Source organism: Phyllostomus discolor, chromosome 13, assembly GCF_004126475.2.
Source record: "Phyllostomus discolor isolate MPI-MPIP mPhyDis1 chromosome 13, mPhyDis1.pri.v3, whole genome shotgun sequence".
NCBI classification, from domain to species: Eukaryota; Metazoa; Chordata; class Mammalia; order Chiroptera; family Phyllostomidae; genus Phyllostomus; species Phyllostomus discolor.
Window position 1 is genome coordinate 59569076 of NC_040915.2, and position 21351 is coordinate 59590426.

A 21351-nucleotide genomic window follows, 5' to 3' on the forward strand; every position below is an offset into this window, starting at 1 on the left:
CAGCTCAGGTCAGAGAAACAGACTCTATTTTGGAGGTGGAGGACAAATAAAAGTGGGATCAGAGGTGAACCCTTTTTTCCTAATACCATCCTTGCCTCTCTGCTGTTGATGTTAGGTGTGGATTCTTAGACTGCGGTGACCCAGGAACTGTCACTCTCAGTGTCTTCAGCTGGGACAGTCACACTCACCTGTAGCTCTAACTCTGGGTCAGTCTCCAGTGGCAACTACCCCAGATGGTTCCAGCAGACCCCAGGAAAGGCTGTCCGCATGCTCATGTACCACACACATACCCTGGCCTCTGGGTCCCTGATCACTTCTATGGATTCCTCACTGGCAACAAAGTAGTCCTCACCATCATGGGGGCCCAGCCTGAGGGCGAGGCCTATTATTACTGTGGTCTGTATACAGGTACTAGTGTTGGTAGTTACACAGGGATGTGAACCCATGGGGAAGTGCACCCAAAATCTCCTCATAGTTCAGAAGGGCTGAACCATTAGAGGCAGAAGAAAGGAGAGAGGGTGGAAATGGTTTTCACAGAATGGGGATTGTCTTGTGGACCTGGTTTCTATCCAGTGCCTCATCTCCATGTGCCTCCTCCCATCTCCCAGGGTGTGTCCTTCTCCCCGTGTGACCCCGTGAAGGCTGGGTTTTCTCTCCCCTTCTTTCTGGGTGGATACTGGGAAGAGCCAGGACTCCAAAATATATTAACCATCCACGAGTCTCAGATCCCCCTACTTCCTGGAAGACTCTTCTGTTTAAAGGGCAGTAACAGGTTTTCTCTCATTCATTTGATGCTCAGACCACATACATCTGTCGTTTCCCACTCAAGTGGAAGCCTCACCTTCTGGCTGGCCGGGAATGCAGTTCCCCAGACTAGACCCACAGAGACAGACACCTGTGTTTGCTGCGAGGATTGTTCTAACAAGCGCTTTGTGAGATTTTTATACTTATTAAAGTTTGAAAAGTACTTCCTCTTTATTTGTCTACAATCCTTCCTGAGAATTTCTGCTTAAAATTCAGTCAGGTTAACATCTCAGGGCACAATTTCTTTCCAATTGCTACTCAAAAATCCAGAAATACTAAGAAAGAGATTTAAAATATGAAAGCATTATTATTATGACTTGATTTCAAAGTACAACCAGAATTTCGAAGGAATTTTTTAACTCTATGTGAAGATGCATTTTCTGGCTCACGTGGGTGATCATACCTGAGGACACATCTTATTCAGAACTGGCTGCCAGAGGCGCTGATACCAGGGCTGACTGCCCCAGTGCAGGGACAGGTCAGAGGCTGCGGGTGTGTCACTGGGTGACTCCCTGAGGCTTCCAGCACTGAGTCCGTGGAGGGAGACGTGTGATACTATGATTTACCTGTTTTTTCCTGTCCCTAATGTCTTAGTTGGGAAACTTCAGGTTAAGCGAAGAGAAACCAAATTTAAACAAAAAGAAAGCATTATATGCACTGTGTTAGGGATATATATATAATGTAGTTGTGTGTGTGCTTGCTCTCTGTCATGTTTACTGCACAGTTGGATTCCTGGATTGGCTGTGAACACAGAAAAATGTGCAGCCTTTCTGCACAGGGACCTGTCAAACAAACAACCTCTTTACTGAACTGCCTGCTTCTGGGCTAATGTGCCTGCCTGCCCTGTGTTTCTGCCATCTGAGCCAGCCTTTAGGGAGGTTTCCTGGAATTCTGTATCAGACAATAGGATTGAGGCTTTCCACATCCAATCACAGCAGCTCCATTCTGACCAGTCAGGGCAGTGCCTTTTGGGCCAAGAAAACTGCAAGTCTTTAGCACTGTCATTTGCATGAGGATGGACCAATGGGGCACCAGGCTTAAGAGGCTCCTGTTGAGATGGTCTGGATTCCCTGAGGCTCAGAGTGTGTGCATTTGCAACTGAAGAATGAAGAGCATCTGCATGGCTGAGCTGAATCACTGAGGTAGCCTTCCCAGAGCAGAGTGAAGCCGACCAGTGCAGAGTGGAGTAAACCATGGCAGCACAAGGCAGGCAACGTAGAGGAACCGAGCACAGCTGTCTAGCCAGAGTGGCCTGGCCCAGGGCCCCCTGGTCCCAGAGCTGCTCTGCACCCCACTGTTCCCACAGCTCTGGGGCATCCCAGTTGGGCTGCTCCACTGCAGAGCTGTGTCCATAGCCACGCTGTGTCACTCTTGTTGGTACTAACTAAAGTTTCCCCCTTGATCACACCCCAAACTGGGGATCCTTGTTGACATCGAATTGTTCCTTAAAAACATAGGTAGACAGGAAAGAACAATGGAAGAGGGGAAGAGACTTCAAGAAAACCCAATTGTGTCCCACTAGCCCTGGGTTCTGCTGAATTCCTGCCATTAACATTCTGTTTAGAAGGTCAATAGGGGGCGCTGTGGATCTTCTTAGGCCTGCAAGGTCTGACACAACTGCAATGATTCGAGTTGATGGACCCTGCCCCATGCTCACTGGCAGTGAGGTGACAGCAGGTGCTTCCTCTCAAGGGACGGACTCAGAGCTCACTACCACACCAGCCTCCTCCCGACAATGAAGCTACAAACTGAGTAGAGGACCCAGAATGAGGGTGTTTGTGGGCTCATATTTGCATAATGTCCCACCAAACACACCCTTTACCCAAGAGGCTGGGGGAGGAGGGAGAGGAACACCTGAGAGACCAGCATCAGCCTCAGCCCAAAGGACTGTGGAAAGTCTGTGCTTGGATCTGGCCTCCTCCTCCCCTTCCTCACTCACTGCTGGGAGGGAGCCTTTGATGGGATCCCTGTGCTTTTCCCCTTCATTCCTGACCTGCGTCTATTTTCATTTAAAGGTAAACTTCTCAGGCTGTGGTAAGTCTCCAGCTCTCACTGTGTCCCCAGGAAAGATGGTCAATATCACCTGTGGCTCTGGCACAGGAGCCATCACCAATGGTCACTGTTTGTAGATGGTCAAACAGGAGTTTGGGCAAGTCCCTAGAACACTGATTTATGACACAGGCAATAAACTCCCCTGAAGCCCTGCCTGGTTCTCAGACTCCCACTTCTGAGGCGAAGCTGCCCTGACCCTCCCCAGAGCCCAGCCTGAAGGAGAGGCCGAGCTACTGCTCACTGCCCTGCAGCAGAGCCCAGTGGGCAGAGAGACCCAGGCGGGGAGCCAAGACATAGCTCCCTGCTGCCACGAACCTGGGGACAAATGTGGTTCCTTGACATGGGGATCACATGACCAGACTCCTGTGCTCTCAAGGCAGCCTGATGTCCACCCTGCACAGAGAAATGGTGAGGGACAGGGTCGGCCTTGTCTCCCATTCTCTCTGAGAACAGTAATAAACATCAGGGATGAGTTGGGAGGACCTTGTCTAGAAAGAGTAGAATTCAATGACCTTATGTTCCAAAAATAGCAGTAGCATCTATATGGAATGTAAGCTGTGAGGTAAAATGAGTTTCACCTCATTGAAAGGAAAAAAAAGAGAGAGAAGGAAAACACATTTTGTAGATTATAGATGCTCATTTTTTGGATTTGTTTGAAAGCAATTTAACTATATTCTTAAATTTTATAATATGTTTAAAAAGTACAATTGGGAAGAAAGGTTAATTCTTAGCTAACAAAATGAGTTAAATTGTGTCACAGAATAATAAGATGTGCTCAATTCTAACCCAGGAGTTCTAACCTCGGGCTGGCAGTGGATGCACAAGGAGGAGAGCCGGGACGCCAGGGGAGAACTGCACACAAGGAGAGAACCTGGTTCTGCACAGCAGGGACAGACCTCCAAGGGACTGTCACTGCACTGGACTTGAACCTGATCTAAGAGGAGTTTGTAGAAGCGACAGCACCTCAGTGCTCGGCCTGTGGAATAAAATACAAACATTTGTGTGTATGTGAATGTGTATATTTATCTGTACATGCTCATAAATATATGTGTATGCAATACGTGTGTTTACATACATACGAATATGTGTATGTATACAGTAATGCAGTAAGTGAATTTTAAAGTACATACTTCTAACTGAATAAAGAAACAAATTGATTTACTATATTAAATAACAACAGAACCATATTTTTCTTATGGACTGCTTTTCTCTCTGACCTGTAATTCCTTTCCTGTGCAATCTGCGAAGTAGAGGACAAACAATGAGTAGAGAAGTGAGCTTGGAGGTGGGAGCGATGGTGCAGGAAAGACGGGAAGGGATGGGGGAGGCAGAGTCATCATGGACAGCTCTGCCCCAGGAAGGGGAGAGGAGGAGGGGTGGGGCAGGAAGAGCTCTGACCACAGCGCAGGTCTGGGAGGAGGCAGGCAGGCTGAGTGCCTGGAAGTCTCCTGCATGGTGGGGGGCCCCTAGAGGACACAGCTTCCAGCAGGAAAGCTGGGCTCTAGTCCTCTGCTCTGCCCCTCTTTGCCTGAAGCCTCAGTGAGGCTGTGGCACTGCAGGTGGCCTCTGCTCTCCCCTGCAGGGTCTCTGGGAAGGAGGTCTGAGTGGTGCACTTCCAAGGCCACCACTAGGGACTGTGTTGCTGGGTCCCACCCTAAGGACAGGGGCTGTGCCCTCCTCCTCCCATGGGTCCCTGCATCCAGAGAGATACTGCCCAAAGGCCCTAGTCACATACTTGAAAGGAAGGCTCTGTATGACACCCAGTGTCTTACCCGTTGACTCCTGTGGGAAACATCAGGGAGCCCTCAGGCCTGGGGATCCTCTGGAGCCCCTTCTGTCCTCCTCTGCCAGGGTCTCAGGGTCCCCCTGCTGCAGTGATCCAGGCTCTGGCCTGGCCCCCTGTCCCACATCAACTTGTTCTCTGTTCCCCTCACGTGAACTCAGTCTCAAGCAGTCCTCAGGCTCTCCTGGGTCAGCAGTCATGTCTGCCTGAATCCATGATGGTCACATCAGGACTGTGCCTGCTTGATCCTGTGTAACGACGACTCTGGTCCCTGTACTGATGACTCTTAAAGTGTTGGAAACACTGGAGACAAGGAGACATTTGCGTCTAGACTTTGGATCAGCTTAAAAAAAGGGTGGTTTTCCTGGGGACCAGCAGAGGGCGCCACGAGACGTCTCTGCAAAACAGGTGCTCCTGGATAGGTAGCCCTCCAGGGACAGGGACCCTCAGCCCTGGGCACTTTGACTTCAGCCATGACAGGATGATGCATTTCCTCTCTGGACCAGGCTCAGCCCTGTGCATGTCGCCCACTGTGTGATCCCACAAGGACTTGGTCCCAGCTTTACCCAGGGGGAAACCAGTGTGCCAGACTGGCCTCCCCCAGTAAGAGTTCCAGACCCCGTGGGTGAACCTGGGAAAAAGGCTCAGGATGGGGACTCATTTGCATGAGTAGCCCCTCCTCCATGGGGCCAGCTGGGAGGGGATAAGAGAGGCCTGGGCAGCCCAGCCCCAGCTGTGTGGACTGAGGAGCAGCCTGCTCACCATGGCCTGGGTCCCCGTGCTCCTCGTGCTGCTCTGTCACTGCACAGGTAGGGCCGGGTCCCAGAGACCCACAGCACCTGCACCCTGACCTTCTGTTCACTCCATGTGTCTGTGTCTGCAGGTTCCCTCTCCCAGCCTCTGCTGACTCAGCTGCCCTCCCTCTCTGGTTCTCCTGGAGCAACAGCCAGACTCACCTGCACCCTCAGCAGTGGCTTTGTTGTTGGTGGCTACTACATAAAATGGTTCCAGCAGAATCCAGGGAACCTTCCTCGGTATCTCCTACAGTATAAATCAGACTCAGAGAAGCACCAGGGCTCCGGGATCCCCAGCCGCTTCTCTGGATCTAAAGACACCTCGGCCAATGCAGGGCTCCTGACCATCTCAGGGCTGCAGCCTGAGGACGAGGCCGACTATTACTGTGCTACATGGGATGGAAACAGTAACACTTACACGGTGCTCCAGAGTCACGGGGAAGTGAGACTAAAACCCTCGCTGTGCACTTTGTGCCTGTGGCTGTCACTGCTTATCTGCCTGGGACCAAGTCTAACTCAGGTGGCATTTGTTGTCCCTTCTTCAGTGGGCAGCTCTTTCCTAGGAACCGTGGATGTGCGGTTTTTACTTATTGTCTGTAGTTAAAAATGTTGTTTCTCTCTGGTTAATCTTTTCAGCCGTCTCATGTCTATACAGGCCTAAATCAGGACTGGGGGTTGCGTAACCCCCCAGGGGCAGGATAGACAAGGAATGAAGGGGTGGAACCCTACTGTGCCCACCAGGGTCTAGGCCTGGATGAGAGGCCTGGGTGGGCTGAAGGCTTCAGGTGGGTCAGTGGTGGGTCAGTGGGCCCAGCGTGCCCCAGGCCCGTCTCCCAGGAAACTGCTGCAAGAGTTGGTTTAGTTCCACCTGCCTGGGCCATTGTGGCCTGTTTCTGGGACCTGTTCTCTCCTTCTGGGGCTCAGGGAAAGCAGGTTTCTCTGGCTCCAGACATGCTGAGCCACCACAATCTCCTCCACATTGAAATATGGTTCTGTGACCTCTCTGTGCCCACCAGTATATGGGCAAAATGCTCCTCATGCCCTGACCAAGTGGCTCAGTGGGTTGGAGCGTCATCCTGTGCACCAGAGAGCTTGCAGGTCTGATTCCTGCTCAGGGCACATATTAGGTTTGCAGTTTTGATTTCATGAGAGAAAATAAATCAAACGTTTCATGTTCACAACAATGTCTCTCTCTCTCCCGCGCCCTTCCTCTGTCTGTCAAATCAATAAACACACTCAGGTCACATTTGAATAAAGGAGACCCCTCATCACTAAGGCAGGATCTGTAATCTCCACCTTTCTCTTCATCCCACTGTGGGAAGGGTCATGCCCAGATGTCTGTGAGGCTGAAGACATGCAGAGTTTGGGGACATTTAGCTGGAGAAAATGCACCCAATAAAATATTTGAATGAGTACCAGAGATGTATGGGGTAGTTATGTTCTAAAGCCACGGCTCAAGAAGCCACTCTTCCTGTCTGGGGACAATCTTGTCCTGGCCTGGAGTCTTCCTGTCTTCACCCTTCTTTCTGCACAGGTGAGCAGCTCAGGGGTTCCTGGACATGGCCCCTCAGGAGCACATCCCTTTTCCTCTTTCCTGTCCCCTGGTACAGGTTTGGCTATTTGTGTGGCTTCAGATCCTACTTGTATGAAACAACTCTCTGTAGGTGGCTCAAATGTATCTCTCAGTGCGTCCTGACGTGAACCCCCTGGGAATGCCACCTGGGCCTCCCCCAGGGAGCTCACTCTGCAGAGTCTCCAGGTGCCATGGACACAGATTGGAGTCCCCGCCCTGTGTCTCCCCAGGGCTCCTGCTGACTCTCCTCCATCACGTGTCCCTGCACCACCTCTCACCCACATCATTTATTACTGAGAGAGCCTCTCGGGGGGTGGGGGGCGCAGTGCTTCTCCAGGAGAGGGACCCCACATCCAACCAGCTGCCCCTAACTGTGACCACATCTGCTACTCACAAGGCTCAGGAGACTGGAGAAGGGCTATGGAAATACCGAGCCCACTGTAGTAAACGTCTCCAATAAAGCCTGATGGGAGGGACTCCACAGGACATTGGGGTATTTGCATTTGCAGGTGGTGCCAAATGAGGATAATACCCTCCAGATTCTGAGTTCATGTGCTTGAAGCAGCTGAAATTTACTTGCTTGTCTTAGAGACACTGTATTGGCAGCAAGTGACACAGATCGTGTGGTGATGAGCTTGTGTCCAGTATCACAGAGTCCCGCACCCGTAGTAATGCTGGGAGACACTGGATAGAGAGCAGATTTGAGCTCTTTACTGCTCTGAATGATTAGAAACACCTTGTGGGTTTTAAATTTATAAAGACAGTGACCGAACCCTCTCCTGCCTGCCTCAGTTCTCCCAGCTGGAGAGGTGAAAGGCTCAGGGGATCCCTGGGGAGTGTGGTGGTGAAGCAGCTGTAGCAGATCTTGACCAAAAGCCCCAACACCACCCTCAGAGTGGCTTTTAACTGGTCATCACTCTGTGTTACATACACACTTTGAAAGGTAGTCAATACTTTAAGAAATGTGACCCCATCACAGGCACCAATAGGCAAAGCCCAAGGAAGAAGAGAGTCTTAGAAGATGGACAGGGTGGGTTTCAGGGAGTCACACCCACTTGTCACGGGATCCACAGCCCCTCACACGGGCACTCTGAGCCTCTATGAACCAGTCGTCTGTCTGCACATTTAGGATGTGCCTCCTTTCCTTTCATGCTTTAACCTTCTCCCTCAGGTGAAGAGAGGTATTCCATTTTAAAAACTTGACATTGTAGTGAAATCTAAGATTCCAGAAACTCAAGGTTTTGGAAAGATCCCACAGGCACATCCTGGAGAAAACAGAATAGTCTCTCCTGTTTACTGTGTGATCAACTATCCCAAGGCCCCTAATCAGTGAGGTCCAGAGTGATGAGTAAAACAGTCCAAATCATGGATATCCATTTTTGGGGGTGGGTCACAGGACCTGGAGAGTTTGTAATGAGGATCCTGCAGGGGGCGCTGTGGGGCTGTCTTAAGGAGAAGAGGGGTCTGAATTCTTCAATCTGGGAAAAATCCTGGGATGCTCCAGGGATGTGATAAAAATAAATTTTTACCTGAAGGACTTTTAAATCTCTTCTGAATTACAACCCAAACCAAAAATATGCCAATTGTGTACTTAAAGTCCTGTATCTGCTTCTTCCTGGCCACAGAAGATTTGCCATGAGAGAAAACTGAAGTGAAACACCAGCATCCATGTGAGGTGGTGCCTGTGTGGTTGGGGGTTTAAGGTGGGTGGGGCATTGGGCCCAAAACACACAATCAATAGGACTGGTGATCAATATGTGATTTTCAAAATAATTAGGAGTGAGAAGGATGTAAGGGTGAGGAGCAAAATGTTGTAATAACAGGTGAGATCGCTAACAAGGAGGTATTACCTATGCAAATACAAGGGGAAAGTTGCTTTGGGCCACGCATTGGGTTAGTGGAGTGAGCAAGGGCACCAGGAGGAGCTCCTTAGGAAGCGGCAGGAGAGCTGAACAGGCAGAAGAGGCCACACTGCTGGGATGACTGCTGCTGAGAAGGAAAAGCATAGTCACAGAGGGACCGTCAGTGGGGAGTGACGTGCACACATTGGTGTCTGCTCACTCCATGTCCAGCTGAAGTGAGAACACAGTGAGCGGGGCAGGGAGACAGGGGAGGGTCAGTCTGTCCCATCCCAGAGAAGAAGACAGTGGCCAGATCTGGGTGAGTGTAGTGGAGATGAAGACAGTAGAGATGATTCCAGATGGTTTCCTTGGGGAAATGCTGCCCTGGGCCTTCTTGGAAGGTCAGTGTTGGGGTGCAGATGGGTCTACAATGGCTCCATGTTGGGATGTGGTTAGATGAGCATGGTCATATGCAAGAGGGGCAAACATGTGTGGACCATGGGTTAAGGTCAGTGAATATCTGTGTTTTGTTTCTATTCACAGATTTATTTTTTTAAATTAAAATGAGTTACTGAGCCACAATTAAACATCACCACGCTCCAGACAACTGGTGCTGTGATAAGCCAACAAGAACCTGTCAGGGCCACGGACACCCTCTGGTTTCCGTGTGGTCCCTGTGTGTTGCGGGGAGAGGGGGGGTTCTGTAACTTATTCAGAGGGAAGCATTGAGGCTTCACAGGAGTACAATACGCACCTGTGAAGTTAGTCAGTGAGAGTGGACAAGACTGGATGGAAAAATGTATACAGGTTTACATATTGAACTATATATCTTCATATTAATAGGATTGTTACCACAGACATTGATTAGTTACAGACACTGGGGAAACTGTGTCTGTGTCCACTGTGCTGATATTCTGCACATGAGTGCACTGTGATCAGTGAGGGAGGCTTCAACTGGACCCCTGGGGACATCAGTGTCAGCATACTGAACGTTCCTGTAGCACCTTCAACACTTCTGCACATCCCCAGAGATGCAATCCCGTCTGGATGCAGGCCTCCTGTGGTGGCAGAGACCTGTTTACCCTGGTGGGCCATTCAGGGACTGTGGGGACCTGGCTGTGTCCTTGGAGGGAAGTGCTGTGGCCATCTCATGAGGATGCTGTCGGGGGGGAGCAAGAGGGAACCAGATCTCACTTCTGAATGATTCTGGTCTCTTCCTGGAGACGACTCCTGTGCCTGGTTATTGGTGGACCCAGAAGTCATTGTAGGTGACAATGGGACCATTGAAGAGGTTTATGGTACTGGAGATACATAGCGGGAATCAAGTATGAGGAGAGGGAGAGGAGCCAGTCACCCCAGGCCCTAAAATAGAGGGTGTGTACGGGTCTGCATGCCCTTGGCCCATCTGTTCTCTGAGTGCAGGACACGAACAATTCAGGACTCAGGCACCTGTATGGTCCCACCAACATAATTACCTAAGTGGTAGGAGAAGGAGGAAGACCTCATGAAGAGAAGGTCACATCTTTAGAAAAAGGAGAGAGGCTTGGGACTCCTGCAGCACAGTGAGGAGCCTGGGGGATGGGGAGCCCCTGCCCAGAGTCTGTGTTTGTGGGGTGCCAGTCAGGACTGAACTCCAAGCCTCACTCTCTCTCCTAAGCTCCTGCCTCTGCATCCCAGACCTGAGCTTGGACTCTGAAACAGCAGGGGGCGCTGTGGGCCCATCCCTGAAGGTCTGTGGGGGATCTCAAGGGGGAAACCAGGGCCTGAGCCCAGTGCCCTCTGCTGTGTGCTCACTGGAGACCAGTAGCTGTGACCTCTCAGGACTCACTCCCCCAGAGAGGCTCCAGCTGCCCCACCCCCTCTCAGCTTTCACCAGCTTTATCCCCAGGGACCCAGGAGGAGGAAACAATTTGCATGAAGGGTCTTCTCTGCCCTCCACCAAGGGGAAAACATAAGAGAGACTTTGTGCCTTTCTCTCCCTCATGGTCTCACAAGCAGAGTGTGGGCACCTCCACCATGGCCTGGACCCCTGTCCTCCTCGCCCTCCTTGCTCACTGCTCAGGTGACTGACTGAGGGAAGCTGGAGTAGTGACTATGGGACACACCTGGGTCACCCTTTTTCTCTCTGACTGAGAACACGCTGTGAGAAATAGCCTCACCTCACGTCTCATGTGTCCCCACTTTTCTGTTCCAGGGTCCTGGGCGCAGTCTGGGCTGACACAGGAAGCCTCGGTGTCAGGGTCTGTGGGACAGAAGGTCACCCTCACCTGCACTGGAACAAGCAACAGTGATGGAAGGTATGGTGTAGGCTGGTACCAACAGGTTCCCGGTGCTGCCCCCAAAGCTGTGATGATTGGAAGTGCTCGGCCCTCAGGGATCCCAGATCGGTTCTCTGGCTCCAAGTCTGGCAACACAGCCTCTCTGACCATCACGGGTCTGCAGCCTGAGGACGAGGCTGATTATTACTGTTCAATGTGGGACGATAGCAATCACCATGACACAATGCTCCAGCCTTATGGGGAACTGAGACAAAAACCTGCCCTGTCCCCATGATCACCCATAAGTGCCTGAGAACTATAAAGTGGGTGATGAGGCAGAACACAGAGCTTCTGGCCTCCAGGGTCATACTTTCTGAGCACAGGCCCCCATTTAATACTTACAGGTGATTCCTCCCACATGTTTTACCATGAGTTTATTGTTACAGAGCTCCCACGCCACACATTTCACTGATAATGTCTACAGTGCAGTAGTGTTTTCCTACTTACTGAGAACTGAATGCGCAGCATGAGGCCAACCCTCTCCTGTGAGCAGCAGGTGACAGGAAGGGAATGTGGAATGGGCCTGTTATGAGCACCTCGGCCTGAGGAATCCTGGGAGCCACGGGAGCACTCAGCTCTGAATCACCCTCTTGCCTCTCATTTTACTCTCCCCACTTCCTAGACCTGTTGTTGAAGCCTGATGTCCAAGTAGAGACAGATGTACAGACACACCTCAGGGGCAAATTTGCATGAATTGGCCTATGGATCTCAGGGACACAGGATATCAGACACTTGGAGACGGGAGAATCTCAGGTCCCACAAGGAGGCCTGAGCAGGTAGAGCGCTGGGGCTTCCTCATCTGACCCAATTCCCTCTACTCCTCACCCTCCTCACTCCCTGGACAAGGGCTTTCTATAGGGGGAAGTGAAGGATGGCCATGGGAAATATTGTCTCTGCTCTTTACTTTTGTCATTTGGACACAGGAAGTGGGTTGTACATTCATTCTACCACCCTCTGTCCGCAGTTCCAGTATTCTGGGTTGGACAGTGCTAACCCAGCCATCATGCACATTGTCCAGATCTCAGTGTGTCTCTGCACATGAGTGTGTCTGTGTGTAATATGAGTGAGTAGTGATCTTCTCTAATAATAAGTCCGGGTCAGAAGGTACCGTGACACAGTTCTCCCAAATATGCATGCAGCTATTCCAAAGACTTAAACAGAGGCTCAGAGTCTGTCTCATTTACTGATTACGGAGAACGCAGGGACCTGACCTAACCAAAGACTATGATGTTTCAGAGTTCTAGGACATCATCATTTATGAGCATAGACACAAAAATTTCTCCACATACTAATAGAATGCGTGTTATATAAACAAGGATTTATCTTAATTCCAGTGATACGACTTTGAGCAAAAACCCACCAAAGAGTGGCAGCTGATTCTTCTCATATTGTTTATCATAACTTTATTAAGATATAATTTGCATGGCATGTTTCACTGGTTCATTTGTACAACACAACATCATTAAGCATATTCTCTTCCACGAGGCAGTAAGAAGGTAAAGGAATTTTAAGAACCCTCCCAGGCAGTCACTTGCACACTGTCCCTGGGCAGCTCTCTTCCTCCTACCCTTCTGGGGTAGAGGGTCAGACAGAAGCCAGCACCCAAAACGACATTCTGTCTGCCCTCTCCACTTGGGGGCTCCTCCTGCTCCCACCACAAAGCAGCTTCTCCCTCCGACACTTCTGGTTCATTGCAGACAATGTCTGCCTGTCAGAATCTGGCCACAGAGAGTGACATTGAACTTGGCCTGACACTGAAACCACTGTCACTCTGCCCCTCAAGACTTAAAGCCACTGTGAGAGCCATAGCTGGACTCTCCTGGCTTCCCCCATCTTGGCTCTCTATGTCCCTGTCCTTCTGGAACCATCGTTCTGTACCTATCCTGTGGTGTTCTGTCCTCGGGCCTCAGGTCAGTCATTGTCCCAAGTTCTAGACTCTCCCTCATGTTCTCATCTTCCTCCACCAGTCAGCCAATGAGAATCATCTCCAGCCTGTTGTCAGGAAAACAGTTTCTGTGCCATGTGTATTTCTGGGGAAATACAGGTTCAGCAAAGAATTTTAATGGTTTTTGCTAAATACTCAAGGATCTAGGAAAAGTAATTACTGAGCTGTTGTTAATCAGAACTCAGTCAGCATAGTGTAAACAGATTCTGTATGAAAATCCCCTTCACTATCTCTGTGACTACCTCAGCATGTCACAAAATAATCTTTAGAAGGTTTCACCCATGAGTCTCATACAAATGGAGCATGAACATGTTTTTAAAATTACGTGTAACTCATATTTTACTGAGAGGACCAGTAGGACTGTGAACTGTTTTTAAAACTATTTTTAAAGCATAGTTTATTTATTGCACCAATATGTGGCCAATGATGCAAATTGTGTGTTGGAGATAAAATAACTCCTGTTTTAAAGGGTAATAAAAGTAACAGTTTTGCATATCTCTTCTCCAGTGACCAAAATCTACACATTAACATGATTCGACTTACAGAAAACATCCAAAGGAGGACCTCGGGATTTTGGAGGTGAACTTGGACTTGCCATCTGGTATTTCCTAAAGGGGACTCGGTTATCCCGCTGCCCACCTTCTCTTCCTCTCTCCCCTTCTCTCCCTTCTGACACATGGCTCCACCCCACCTTCTTTTCCCGGAGACTCAGCCAGCCAGCCAGCTCAGTGACCTGACCAACCACAACACATCTTCTTGGGTCTTGAATTGTTGTCTGGCGAAAGTCTGCATTTCCAAATTGTGAGCCATTTTCCTGACTGTCCACTTTTCCTGGGTCATGTGATCCATCTCTGTCTTCCCGGTGTATTTCACTGTGGGGGTTTCTCCACATCTTCACCTAAAGCCATGAGTCTGTGCCACGCCCATGTCCCTCAGCTCTCATGATGCCTCTGCTCCCTGCTCCCTCATCATCCCTCCAACATGCATCCCCTCGCAGAACCCTGAGGACAGCAGGGACCTCTCTGGTCTCTCTGCACCAGCGTTGAAGGAGAGGAAGGGAGGCCCCTCCCCACCTGCGTCTGCGCTCTCCCCTCCCACAGCTTCGGCCACACTGTACAGTCGTCCTGATTTCCACCTCTCTGTCTCCTTATACACCAGAACCCAACACTGGAAAATCTTGTTTACTTATACCAGAGACTTGCGGTATAGCAAGTGGTGTCTCCGGGGATGTTTGTGAACTGACAGTGACCAGTCTCAGGGCAGTGTCCCCAGCATCCTTTCCATCCAAGGTTAATTCTGAGCAGTGAGCAGCAGGGGTGCTGTGGGAACCCAAGGCCAGACAGTGGGTGCCTCCCACTGAGTGAACTCCCAGACTGCCCAGGACTGGGGCCTTGGGGTCTGTGGTTACTGATGGGGACCCTGTGACTGGGCTGGGCAGAGCCTGCTGCTCACTGGTCTGTGTAAAGTCCCTGCACCTGCTTCTGCCCTAGACCCTCCCAGGGGGCAAACCCAGTCTCACCCATCAGATCCTCTGTCCAATCAGCTAGGCTCAGACTTGACTGGTTCTGAGGGTGGAAAAGATTCATCATCATCGGGGGAAACAAATAAGAGTGAACAGCTCCTCCTCTTCCCAGCCAATGGGGGAGATAAAAGAGGCTTGGCCCCCCTCAGACCTCATCCGGGGCCCCAGGAAGCTGCCTGCACCATGGCCTGGACCTCTCTCCTGCTCGTGCTTCTCTCCCACTGCACAGGTACAGCGAGCCTTCAGATGCCCAGGGTCACCCACCAATCCTCTGTCACCTCTGTGGCCTAGATCCTTCTGCAGCTTAAATGTTATTCCTGCCCCAGCACCTTTGAATGTTTGTGTTTCCAGGTTCCCTCTCCCAGCTTGTGCTGACTCAGCCGCCCTCCCTCTCTGCATCTCTGGGAGCCACAGCCAGACTCACCTGCACCCTCAGCAGTGACATCAATGTTGGTAAACTGGTACCAGCAGAACCCAGGGAGCCCTCCCCGGTATCTCCTGTGGTATAAATCAGACTCAGAGAAGCACCAGGGCTCCGGGGTCCCCAGTCGCTTCTCAGGATCCAAAGACACCTCGGCCAATGCGGGGCTCCTGCTCATCTCTGGGCTGCAGCCTGAGGACGAGGCCAACTATTATTGCATGATCGGGTACAATAATGCTCCTCACAGTGACACACACAGAGGGGGAAGTGGGACAAAAACCTTAACCTAGCAGAGTTTTCTTTGAAGACAGTTGAATTTTTGTACATATGAACATAATTTGTGTGCATGTAAATATACTCAGAGGTACCTTCCGGTTTACAATGGGTCTAATCCCAGTTTTCCTCCCCACGTCTAGAGTCTCAGGGACACGGAGGCCAAACTGAACACAAAGTGGTCACGGTGACACTGGTGTATGTTAGCACCTAACGTATCTACAGTAAAAGAAAACATCAGTAAACATATTTTTCAGCTTCAGTATGACCCTTAAGGTTCCATATGACTCCAAATATACCTTTTTCCTCCATCCCTGGTGCTGCTTATTAAAACCCTTCTTCCTTCCCCCTGGTTTGAGAGACAAACAGCACCTGCTTTTTCAAGAAATAAATCCACGTCTGAGCGCTTCTTGGCCTGTGCCCTATAGTGAGCTGTTTGGGAGGGAACTCAGCAGAGCCCACACCCGCAGGTACAGTGCCCGCATCACACCTGACACTGATTCTCCATTTACCTTGCTGACGCCTGCACGCAGTGACACGTCTCTGTCTGTATTCTTAAGTCCTGTGTCCTTCTCTCATGCGTGCCACCAATTCTACTCAAAACCAGCAGACATTTGTCATGTAGTGACATTCCTGCCTGTGAACTAGAGGGGCCTTGAAGTTATGTGTTGTTATTTAGATATCTCAGGTACCCAGGCCGTCCAGAGACGGCCTGGCCTGGAAACAGGATTCGGAAGGGCCTCGCCCATCGGATGTCGGCTGTGCCGGAGCCTGGGAGAGTGTGTGGGCTCGGCCACAGGGTCGCAGTTTCAACAGTATGAGGTGGCCTATTGCACCACATTTTTAAGTTCTTCACAGATTTTGATAGTATGGTGGTTATTTGCAGTTTGCTCTTTAGATGTATAAGTTTAGTAACACTTTACTTGAATCGATTAATAAATCTACATACTTAGTGTCTGTATGCCAAAATCACTGCCTCTCTGAGCTACACGTGCGGTGCCCCTGAGCTGTGAAATGGACTGTCATGGGTTGTCACCTATTTTCTAGGTTAGGGAATTCGAATCATAAGAAAGAAAAACTGTCTCCGTAATTCACTGGGTAAATCGCAGGGATTTTTATTGTAATAAATGTGCGGCAAAAATAAATGTTAAAAATTTGATTGATGTTTTTATGCCCTGAGAATTTCTAAAAGGCAGATAAACCCTTTAATTTATCGAATTTACATTTATAAACTTTTGATAATAAAGTATGTACTGCTACAATCCAGAAAAAAGAATTTGTTGCCCAGCCATGGAATAGACCATCTTATTGTGAAACAGTGAATTCAGCATCAGTAGACACTTTGGTTATCATCCATATGTTTGCATAGGTTGGATTTCCTCCTTCTCTTAACTTACTCATTCTAGACATGCAGAAGCTATCCTCGGTATTTGAAAAACCTTTGTCATGAGGAGATTATACCCAGTGGTTCCCTTTCTGGGTACCTAGTGACAGTCACTCACTGCAGGGGATTTAGAAGGAGGATGGGGACCAAACACCACAAACGGTCAGGTCCCCATTGCTCACGGCCTTACCTTTTCCAGCTGGGAGTCCATGCCCTTTGGCCTCCTGCACCCATTTCTCCCACCTCCCACTCCCAGCCTCTGGCAAACAGCAGTCCATTCTCTGTGTCTGTGAGCTTTTCGTTTGTTTGTTGGTTGGTTGGTTTTGGTTTGTTCATTTTGGTTGTGGATTCATTTTTTGTTCTGGGTTTTCAGTTTTGTTTAAATTCCACCTATAAGTGTGATATTTGTCTGGTATTTGTCACCCTCTGTCAGACTTACTTCACTTAGCTTATCATCCTGAAGGTCTGTCTATGTTTAGAATGAATAATATTCATATATATTCTTTCATTGACGAACATTTAGGTTGTTCCCATGACTAGACTGTTACGAATAATACTGACATGGACATGGGGGTGCATGTATCTTTCTGATGTAGTGTTTTCCTTTGCTTCAGATCAATCCCAGAAGTGGATGATCTGCATCATATGTTAGGTCCATTTTTAGAAATCTGACCAGAGGTGTGTGATGAGAAAGAGCAACCTGCTGAGATGCAGGAACCAGCTGGGGTCCCAGGACTCTGGGCCATGGGGAAGTGTGTGCCCTATTACCAGCAGGAGGCACTGTAGGACTGTCCTGAGTTACACTCACAGCTGCTCACTGAGGAGCATTCACTCAGTGGAGCTTGGGCCTCAGGGTGCGGCTTGTGCTTCTGACTGTGGACTCAGCAGCTGTTCTCCCTCTGACCTTGTAGAGTCCCCTGAGCAAGGACCTTTGTGTGGTCTGAGCAGGTGCTTCCCCCCAGGGTTCTCCCAAGGGGTGAAACCAAACTCCATCCCCCTTTGTCTGGGGTGTGAGCTGAGCTCCAGCACCAGGGCTCAAAAGGGGCTGGGCAGCCCCTGGATGGACACACATTTGCATGGACCTCCCCTCCCCTGGCAGAGGGTGGGGAGAAAAGGAGGCCTGGGCAGCCCAGCCCCACTGTGGGCTCTGGGGCTGTGTGCACCATGGCCTGGACCCCTCTCCTCCTCGTGCTCCTCTCTCACTGCACAGGTAGAGATGGACTGGGATAGCTAGGAATCCCCCAATATTACACCCCTCTTGCTCAGAATCTTGATAATCTTTACCCTGGTGTCTGTCTCATCACCCATGAGTGTCTGTGTCTCTTCAGGTTCCCTCTCTCAGCCTGTGGTGACTCAGCCGCCCTCCCTGTCTGCATCTCCGGAAGCAACAGCCAGACTCACCTGCACCCTCAGTAGCAGGCTCCAGTGTTGGCAGCTACTACATACACTGGTACCAGCAGAAGCCAGGGAGCCCTCCCAGGTATCTGCTGTATTACTACTCAGACTCAAAAAAGCATCAGGGCTCTGGGGTCCCCAGCCGCTTCTCTGGATCCAAAGACACCTCAGCCAATGCAGGGTTCCTGACCATTTCTGGGCTACAACCTGAGGACGAGGCCGACTATTACTGTATGAGTTGGTACAGTGGTACTCCTCACAGTGACGAACACAGATGGGGAAGTGACACAAAAACCTCAGCCTAACACAGTTTTCTTACAAGACAATTGAACATTTTAAAGTAATTTCTGTGAATGTAAACTGTACTCGGGGGACCTTCTGGTTTGTGATGGGTCTACTCCCAGTTTCCCATCCCTTGTCTAGCGTCTCAGGGACCCAGAGGCCAAACTGAACACACAGTGGTCACCGTGACACTGCAGAGCTGCCTGGTGTTCACTGTGGGAACCGGGGCCTGGGGACCTGCCCCTGGCCTCTTGAAATGAGACAATGGAGCCTTTTCTGTGTTTAGTCTTTGTTATGATCCGGGGACATCCCGGCAGGTGACAGTCTCCACAGAACACTCTGCAGGGCCAGGGCTCTGAGCAGGGACCTGTCTGTCCCTTTCAGGCCCATCTGCTCAGAGCCCCCATGGCACACTGTGTCCCAGGGATGCACTAAGCTATGAGACGCTGTGCAAGGATGCAAGTCACAGCTGCCCTGGGCCCCTGGCTGGGTCTTGAGCCTTTGGTTGTGAAGTCAATGGGAAGAGGGTTTCTGAAAAGAAAATTCGAGGCTGGGGCTAAACCCTTCTTTATGGAACATGAATCAGTGGGGTGTGACCCACAGTTGTTGGAAAAATGCTGAGCCCGCCCATGGAAAACTGGGTGACGTGGATCCAGGGATGAATGTCCTTATGGCTGACACCACTCAGGAGCATGGGGACTCCTGTGAGTGGCATCCCTGAACAGCTTCCCTGAGCCCACTGGCACTGACTGGGGTCTCGTCTCCTCTCACACCCCACTGGAGCTTTCCCAGATCCACGGTTCAGGGTGAGATAAGAAATATCAGGAGCAAGAAGTTTCCCATATTTGCATTTTTCACTTACCCTTTCAAGCTCTTGAGAAGCCCAGATGTGAGGCTTCCTTTTCCTGTACAAGGTACAACAGACTGCATTGGGTGTCACCTTGGAATGGTGCCCAGGGCTCCCAGGCAGAGTCCCTACCTTGTGAACTAGGACAGAGGATGATTGATCCTCAGGGGTTTAGTCCCTCATGTCTGCCTTCTGGTGTGTGCACACGGCCTCCTGGACCTGCTCTGGGCTCCAGGCCTGATGGGCTCACTGTCATGTAGCTCAGAACAATGCCCTGCCACCCAAGGGCTGCAGTTCCACAGAGAAGTGAGGTAAAGCCTGCTGTCCACTCTGCATCCTGTCTCATCAGGGCTGTACCCCTGACTCTGTTGTACACCAGCTGAGGTTTTGGCCTCTGGTGTCCTGAGTACTGTGAAACCATGAGGCCTCAGGTTCTCACCTTCATCTATCCTTGATGCTCAGTGAAATGTCTCATTCCTTACTAGTATCCACAACAAACAGAATCACTCTGTGCCCCATTACACAGAACCCCTTCGAGCTGCCAGGACTGGGACAAGGAAGCAGAAGCCAGCCTGTGGGACCTGGGAGACTGGGGGGCCTCCCACCAACCTCTGGCACGTCCCCTGTTCCTGGATCAGGCTGTTCTGCTCTTCCCTGAACTCTGACACTGTGAGGAAGCTGCGTTTCTCTCTGGTTCCCGAGATTCCACCCTGGAGGAGCTCCTGATCTCCAGCTACACGGAGATCCCTCCGTGAAGGCAGGTTTTTAGACCCATCCTTGTTCGCTTTCTCTGTTTTTAACTTAAATGTCACCCTCCCTTCTCTATTCCTTTTTGAGGTAATATTGGTTAAATATCAATTCTTTGGATCCACAACCTATAAAGTGAATGCTGACTCAATGCAAGTTGTTCTTAGCAAATAAACTTGGTCAGGCAAGAGGCAGACTGGGTAACAGGTGAGAGGGTTTCTTACACCAGATATAAAGGGAGAACTTCTTAAAAGCAGTGACAGCTCCATTTATAGTAATATTTTATGTCAATTCTTATATTGAAGAAATTACAAGATATACTACAATATATACCTAAAAATCAGAGTATTCAAATAAAGTCAATGTTGTCAGGATAACAATCAAGGGCACAGAAGCACCCGCACCTGTAACCAGGAATACAGGACACCTGCCCCCGGGTAGTGAAAGGTCAAAGGAAAGACAGACCTGAAGAGCCAAGACATGTGCAAGGTGGACTTTGGCAGCTAACCTGAGACACGGCAACCTCACCTATCAAATGCGTCCTCCTGTAAGGGGGCCAGGGTGGAATTCTCACCATGTGTGGACCACCTGGATTCTCTGAGGAACTTTAACATGTTTCAAGGTGGGTATGTCCCTGGGAAGAATCCATAGAAAGTCAAATATCACAAAATATCTGGGAACACAGCGTGTCACTTATCTGTCTGCAACTCATTAGTGACCACTATAAATTAGTGGCTCAATGCCAACATCACAGAGAGGACCTGCACATTCTACTGCCCCAGAAACGGACATCTGAAAAAAACATCTGCAAAAGGCAGAAAGCCTTTCCAGGACAGCGCAGCAGTACGAAATGGGCTGGAGGCTTAGATTCTGAGACCAGCAGAGGGTGCCTGTGGATTGGTTCTGGGAGCTCAGGGTTCTGGGACAGGAAGTCTAGGAGAATAGTGGACTGGCTCTTACACACTTGGACAGGCAGTGTGCCCACTGAAGTGTGACCATCCTGCACATGGTCCCCAAACTGCATGAGCACTCAGCTCTGACTCACACACTAGCCTCACGTTTTACCCACATCCCCTCACCTGCTCATTGTCCAGGCCTCATTCACAGGCAAAGACAGAAGCTCCACCTGAAACAAACAAAAAAAATTCCTTGAAAAACCATGACTACAGCACTGTCTGGACACAGGATGGGAGAGAGCGGTGCAGGGACTATCTCAGTCCGAAGGTTGGGGATGCCTCCACCATGGGCCAGACTCACCCTTTTCAGTCAATAAACCAAGGATTCACTTTAGGGGACAGCGGAATATTATTAGGGGAAGGGGACCTTTGCTACTCATATCTGGGCACAGGTGGTTGTCATTCAAATTTCTA

The 21351-nt window shown here is 50.1% G+C and overlaps 2 long non-coding RNA genes and 3 gene segments (V, D, J or C); 4 read left to right on the top strand and 1 right to left on the bottom strand.

The window, feature by feature from the left end:
* Nucleotides 1-21351, top strand: part of LOC114510192 — a 902657-nt gene that overhangs the window by 277563 nt on the left and 603743 nt on the right.
* The window catches only part of LOC114509077, an 863521-nt gene that overhangs the window by 259386 nt on the left and 582784 nt on the right, over nucleotides 1-21351 (top strand).
* The window catches only part of LOC114509076, an 805173-nt gene that overhangs the window by 172494 nt on the left and 611328 nt on the right, over nucleotides 1-21351 (top strand).
* LOC118497949 lies at nucleotides 5609-15283 on the bottom strand. Its single transcript, XR_004900469.1, has 3 exons — nucleotides 15092-15283; nucleotides 11405-11414; nucleotides 5609-5631 (listed from the first exon to the last, which is right to left on the bottom strand). It is a non-coding gene; the product is annotated as an uncharacterized LOC118497949 (long non-coding RNA).
* Nucleotides 14791-15195, top strand: LOC118497948. Its single transcript, XR_004900468.1, has 2 exons — nucleotides 14791-14861; nucleotides 14984-15195. It is a non-coding gene; the product is annotated as an uncharacterized LOC118497948 (long non-coding RNA).